Genomic DNA, 7527 nt, shown 5'->3' on the forward strand with positions numbered 1-7527 from the left:
ATTGGTCGGAGCGCTTCGGACCCTAATAGTTTTCGATAGAACTCTCCTCGGGGGGCACCAGAACTCCAGCGAGAAACTGCCGATTTCAGAAAAAAAAATTACCCTCGGGACTTAGAATATTTTCGAGTTGCGGTACTTTGAGGGGCTGTAACTTTTAAAATATTGGTCGGAGCGTTTCGGACCCTAATAGTTTTCGATAGAACTCCTCGGGGGGCCACCAGAACTCCAGCGAGAACTCCGGTAAAATAATTTTTAATTTTAGGCGCGGTACTTTGAAGGGCTGTAGCTTTTAATATATTGGTCGGAGCGCTTCGGACCCTAATAGTTTTCGATAGAACTCCTCGGGGGGCCACCAGAACTCCAGCGAGAACTGCCGATTTCAGAAAAAAAAAATTACCCCTCGGGACTTAGAATATTTTCGAGTTGCGGTACTTTGAGGGGCTGTAACTTTTAAAATATTGGTCGGAGCGTTTCGGACCCTAATAGTTTTCGATAGAACTCCTCGGGGGGCCACCAAAACTCCAGCGAGAACTCCGGTAAAATAATTTTTTAATTTTAGGCGCGGTACTTTGAAGGGCTGTAGCTTTTAATATATTGGTCGGAGCGCTTCGGACCCTAATAGTTTTCGATAGAACTCCTCGGGGGGCACCAGAACTCCAGCGAGAAACTGCCGATTTCAGAAAAAAAAAATTACCCCTCGGGACTTAGAATATTTCGAGGTTGCGGTACTTTGAGGGCTGTAACTTTTAAAATATTGGTTCGGAGCGTTTAAAAACCTATAGGGAACTCTAGTACTCGTCGAAATCTTTCTGAATCTACCATAAAAAATTGATTTTTAAAAATAAAGTGGAATTTTTTGTTTAACTTTGACATTGATTTTTGGGCTTATTTGAACGAAACTCTTTTTAAAACCTATAGGGAACTCGGAGAACTTCATCGAAATCTATCCGGAACTACCATAAAAAATTTATTTTTTCAAAAATGGGGGGCGCCCTGAAGTTAGCCCCCCCTTTTTAAAATGGTGTTTTCACCACTTTAAATGACGGAAACTCTTTTTAAAAACTACAGAGAACTCTAGAACTCTTTCTGGGGAATCCAGAACTCTAATAAAATTTCCGAATTTTGAAAAAGGGGGGCCAACTTCACAGACATTGCCTGTCCGCACCGAGCGATTCCCTCAAGCGCAGGTTCTCGCTTCCAGGTTGGTAACGCGACTCGGAGTCTCTCCAGCTCCAAGTCTTTGTCGCTGGGGTCCGTCGGCTGTACACGCGTCGCCAGGTGGCAGGCAGCCGCCGAAATAACGGCCGCCGCCCTGTTTAATGCTCCGCGATACGTCCCGCTGAGGTTGCCAGAATTGACTGCAACCTTGTCAATTGCTCTGACTTCCTCATAGATGCGGGCGGGGAGGTCCATGATAGGAGCATCTCCCAGCATTCCCTCATGTACCTCGCTTCGCGCATCTGCCAACTTTTGGAGGAGTTCTGCCCGGATTGTTGGGTCCTCCACTTCTTTCTCCTTATGCCTCTCCCTTTCCTCGTCGCGTTCCCGGATTTGGGCCTTTTTAATCTCCCATTCTCCGGTAGTGACGGGTAATCCCCTCTTTTGAGCTTGAGCTTTCTCTTTTTGTCCGTCGACTCAGAGGTTGCTCCACTCGACCCGGAGAATCTGATGACCTCATTCGGGTTGTTCTGCGTCTCCGTGAATCTGAAGTCAATCTGCACTTCATCATCCGGGTCTCCACCCTGTCCCAAGCCTCCTCATTGTCCACTTCCATGTTCGTTGGCATGTTAGGAAGCGATCAATCTTGTCCTCCAGGGTATTTCCCGCCCCGGCATCAGATGTTTCCAGCGTCGCTGGCCCTTTGTAGCGGACACTCCCGAGATCGTTTCCGCAGGAGGTTGGAACACGCAACCGAGAACGAGTCCCCCAGCCTGGGCTCATGATCCATCCTTGGGTGGCTCACGATTTGCAGGTATCTGAAAAAGATCACATATTCTGAAAGCCTCCCCCAGGTCAAAGGCGTTATCCTTGTTATTGGATTCAAGGTCTCTTCGGGGGGAGCGGTGCACTTAGACACCGTTCAAATGGACACGGTGCTAAAGGACACAGAGATATTGGACACGACACTTTGCGCACGGTTCAATCGGACACGGTGCTTTTGGACATAGAAATTATTGGCCAAATGTCTTTTGCACACAGAAAGTAAATTATTAAAAAATTCGCTCTGTTCAGTTGCGCACGGAAATATTCGCACCAGTCTTTTGCACACGAAAAAATGCCCACCGTTCATTTGGACGCGCAAAATATGCGCACCGTTCGTTTGCGCACGAAAAGATGCGCACCGTTCGTTCGCACACGAAAAGATGCGCACCGTTCGTTGCACACTGAAAGATGCGCACCGTTCGTTTGCACACGGAAAGATGCGCACCGCTCATTTGTACACGAAATATGCCCACCGTGCATTTGGACACGCAAAATTTGCGCACCGTTCATTTGCACACGGAAAAGATGCACACGAGAAGAAACGCACCGTGCATTTGCACACCGAAAGAAGGACACCGTGCATTTGCACACGAAAAAAAAGCGCACCGTGCATTTGCACACCGAAAGAAGGACACTGTGCATTTGCGCACGAATGGTCGCGAAAGAGATAAGTTGTATAAAATATTGAATAATTTTATTTCTTGGAGTTATTCAACGTCAGGAAGTTTATGGCTGCATTCCGATATTCACTGTCAGTACTGCAAATCTATATCTTACGTCACGTATACTATAGATTTTCAGTACTGAAAGTTGCTGACAGTGAATAGCGGAATGCAGCCTATATTGCAGGCTTAGCGGTAAACGCGCGATGAGCAGACGGCCTGACGACGTGTAATCTTGGGAGATCGAAATTATGGTGAGGTTATGTTCTCCTTGTGCGTTTGACAGGTGAGGTTATGTTCTCCTTGTGCGTTTGAGGTGGTAACGCGTGGTGTCAAACGCGAGAAATCTACGAGAGGAATGCAAGGCGAGGAAAAAGCAAGGTGAATAGAATCTAAGGTAAATCTGAAGAATAGTGGCCTCCTCACCGATTTCGTTCAACTTGGGCTTAATCGACGCGTTTTTGCACGAAACGACCGAATCTGGCAGAAAAAAGTGTCGCTCTGCCCCGCGAAGCGAGATATTAACGGTTAAAGTTGACAGGAATCAGGTAATGATTCCTGTCATACCGACAAGATGCAGCAACACTGAACGTGCCCTGCGGCTATATGCGCATGCTCAGTGGTCGCACGCGCATGTAAAACTGCGCCAATTTTAAATGAATCAATCGTGCAGAATAACCAAGCATTTCGATTCAAGCAGTTAGGTTGTAACCGAACGGTACTATTGGAGGCACGAATCAACGCTACGTGTCCTTAGAAATCAACGGTCGCCACTCGGTTTGACCTTTGAACCACGAGAAGGTAAGTATCGAAACGATCTCTCTAATTATTAATCAGACTAATTAATCTTCTTTTTTCAGGTTCCTGCCACCGCTGGATCATCGCCGTCGCCGATCAGGATCGTCGCTGCCACCGGAATCCAGGATCAACGAGGGACTTTGAGTGATCGACGCCAATGGATCAGGTAAGTAGAAGGTAAGTCCAATTTAATGAATTTTCGAATCTTTTACGAAAAGGATGTTTAATTTATTCAATAATATTGAGTTCCAGTGATGGTTGTTCACAAAAGTTCAAGTCACACAAGATGTCGGACGCTCGTATACGTAGGCACATACGCCCCGTTTATCTACGACGCACGAAGTTATTTCGGTCTAAAAAGGCCGTTCGTCAATGTAAAGACGACAATTAACGCGTTCCGCGGGCGTTCCCGGTTGTTATAAATGTGACGAATCGCAATTATCGCACTTGTATGACGATCGCGGTGACTTAGCGCGACGACAAAAAGCGAGGCTTATTACGTGTTTTCGCTCGAACATCCCCGAGAGACTGCCTCGAGTTGTTTGTCTCGTTCGAGCTCCCCACCATCGGTATCGGTGACCCCCACTCCGACGTCTATTCCGCTTTCTCTCGCCGCTAACTACGCATATGACTCCGGTACTTTTTCCACGCGGGTGTTTACGCCGTTTGCGCCGAACCCCGTGGAAATTTCCACGCGCGTTGCGCTCGCGCGGTCGCTCCGTCCTGGCGGACGGGGGTAGCGGTTTTCCACCGCGACGATTCTTGCGCGGGGCCGCTGACGCCGACCTGTGCGCCAGGTATTTACCATGCATATAACCTCCATCCGGGCGACTTCCCCGAGGAAGACGTCCGGGTGCAGAGCACCAGGTTCGCCGACGACGTCGACCCTCCTGACCTTACGCTAAACCTAGTAAAGCACTTCCGCGGTTCTTCCCCGTAGAAGATGCCTAGGTCGCGAGATGGCGGACGGTTCCGTAACTTCGTTCCCGGTCGTCGGATTTCGACGGCGACCGGGCACGGACGTTTACGGGGATGTCCCCGTTCGTCAGGGATATCTTTTCCCTGGGGAGACTCACCTAGTGCGAGATTGAGGACGGTCCGCCATTTCGTTCCCCGGCCGACGGATCTCGACGGGACTCGGTTTCGTGGGCTCGGCTAAGCGCCCCTTGACGTCAGGGGTGCCTAACTCCTGTAGATGATGCACCTGGTGCAAGTTCGCGGACGGTTCGCCACTTCATGTCCGCGCTCCCGCATCGCGTCGCCAACCCCGTATGCGTGATCGGGGTCCCCGCGCCCTCGTCAGGGACGTATCGTTTCGTCGCAACGCCGTCGGTTAGGAGAATTCCCGACGGTCCCCCATAATTTTTCCCGGTGGTCGGATCGCAATTTTAACGCGCGCATTGCGTCTCGCGGGTCTCCCCTTGCGATCAGGGGTCTTAACTGTTCGCGTCCGTCGCGTCGTTTCCGAGTTTTGCGGACGGTCCGCCATTTTCTTTTCGCGCGCCGCTCCCGCCATTCCATGGCGCGCTACTAACTACTCGGAACTCGGATGGTCGCCGAGGCTCCGCAGTCTTCACTCGGCGGACGTTTATCCGCCGCTTCGTCGTGCGTCTTCCGCCCGTTCTGCGGACCGTCTCGGCTCGTCCGCTATGCTGTGGGAAGGCACCCTGGCCGCCCGCACGGGAGCCTCCCCTTCCTGGAAAGTGTGGTTGGGCTCAAGCCCGTCGTGTCGCCGCACGACCTCCCGTAGCCGCGCCAACGGGATTAAAATAAAATGCGTAATCGAAAAAAATAAAATGTATGACCTCTTCTCGAGGGGATTTGCTGCCTGAGCCTGAACTAAATATTATATACTGGCGCGGTGTTCATCTCCTAAATATAATCGTGCGCCGGATGGGGTCGCTATACGTACTCTGGGCCAACGGAACGAACAACGAAAAACAAAATTATAATCGCGGGAAGAAAACAAAATTTACCACGGCCGTCGCTCGACTTTACCCCCATCCTCGAAACGCGTACTCGCAACTTAAAATTAAATTGGACGTGGCTCCGCCTCGTCCATCTCGGAACCGCTGCTGCCCTCCGGACTCCGGAACGAGACCGTGGATCCGCAATCTTCTGCTGCGGGTTCGCCCCCGGTTCCTCGTTCGTCTCCCAACGCTTCGGGAGCGCGCGCCTCCACCTCCGGGATATCGGGAAGCTCGGCTTCGAGCATTTCCACTATATCCTTTAACGCGCCTAGGTCGGTCGGTAGACCTAGGTCGTCGGTCGGAGTCGGACCCCGCTCCTGGGCCCCCGGACTCCGTATCAGCGACACCGTCGCTCCGCGTGCCGGTCCCGGCTCCTCTGCCGCCTCCGCGATCGGCACGGCCGCTTTGTCCGGCTTCGCTGGTCGTGCCAACAGCCGCACCGCTTCCTCGGACAGCCGCCGCAGCACCACCTTAGGCGCCTGTAATCGCGCGACGCAAGCCGCGGTTGCGCACGGTCGCAAGGTCTCACGCTGGAAGTTTCATTAGTTTAATTATGCGTGGGAAGCACACACACACACACACACACGGGGGGGTGCGAGGGGGGCCTTCGCCCCCCCTCCCTTGCACCCACCCCGTCGGTAGGCAGCGTGGACCTCGCTTTACAACATAAAGTACATGCTAAGTTGTAAAAGCGAAATTATAAAGTCATCAAAGGAATAAACTTTTGCCAACTCGGTTTTTACTCTCAACATGTAGCTCTCAAAATACGAACAGCGTTCGAGCTTGGCGAGCTGATCTCCGAGAGTAAAATAACGTCGTGTCGATTTGCGAGTAGGTCTTGAAAAGTTCGCTCGCCGAGAGCTGCGATTCATTCTCCGTTAGATACTCTCCAGGAATATGTCCATTTGCGAGAATCGATCTCGAGAGCTACTCTCGAGAGTTTTACTCGCAGGTGGACACGCACCATTAAAGTTATTCTAACCTAAACAAAAGTTAAAGTAAAGCTTGGTAAACCTCGTAAACTTTGAAAATAATTAAATTTACTAAAATTAAATGTTTCTATTACACATAATTCAAGCTAAACTAATAATATTATCTAAGGCGTAAGACGCTACGGCAATGCCTATGCAATATGTGTGCTACCTGTTACTACGTTTACGCAAGCGCGTTACTTTTGTAGTAACTTACGATAATTCACTCGTTACGCGGAGTAAATTATTGTAAGTTACTACAAAAATCTCGTTTACGCGAAGAAAATCCCGTTTACGCGAAGGAATTATCGTAAGTTTAGTATGGGCTGGGCTCTAATACTTTTTCGCCGCAGTGTATAACATTTGTCGCTCGACGTTCGCCGCGCCGTCCGCGCCCCGCTCGCCGCTCGTCTCTCGACCCCCACCGCTCGCCGCGCGCCGGGCACCGTGCCAGCCCAGCCAGCCGCCGAGGCCCGCCTCTATCGCTCCTTGTGCGCTCATTCGCTCAGACGTTTTATTTAATAACTCGTTAACTATTGCGAATTTTGCAAAATGGTACAAGACTTTTCTTTTCAGTTTGACTCAATCTACCCCCCCTATTCGGGTGGTTACTTTATATCGACACCCTGTATATATATATGAATCCCGTTTTCTTTTCCCTTTCAATCACGCAATATCATACATGCATTTTTACATCGAGTACGATTTTTCCCTGCTCATTAACATATATCGCATCTAATATCGCGTAATCATTCATTCATTAATTATTTCTTTATTTTCAAGTTTCATCCAGGCATTCCAAGATCAACAGAATCACCAGGTAAGTATCCCGGTAAGTATAATGAATGTAAGTAACGTATATTCTTCCATTTTTTCAGAAAATTTAGGTAAAATAAAACGCATTTAACCCGTGAATGTCTTCAAACAGTCATGATGAAGCAAAAGTATAACGTAAAAAGTGTCAATTATTATTATTTCGATAAATGACCTTGAACATATAAATAATAAGAAAATCTAAGAAAATTGAGAAAAACATCTCAGAATATTACATCTTTAATCATTGAAACTCATATCCATGGTCAACTTGGCATCATTGGGCTCATTCTCAATTTTCGCCACAAATTTGCAAAATAATAAAAATCA

The sequence above is a fragment of the Temnothorax longispinosus genome, chromosome 3, assembly GCF_030848805.1.
Source record: "Temnothorax longispinosus isolate EJ_2023e chromosome 3, Tlon_JGU_v1, whole genome shotgun sequence".
Classification (NCBI taxonomy): domain Eukaryota; kingdom Metazoa; phylum Arthropoda; class Insecta; order Hymenoptera; family Formicidae; genus Temnothorax; species Temnothorax longispinosus.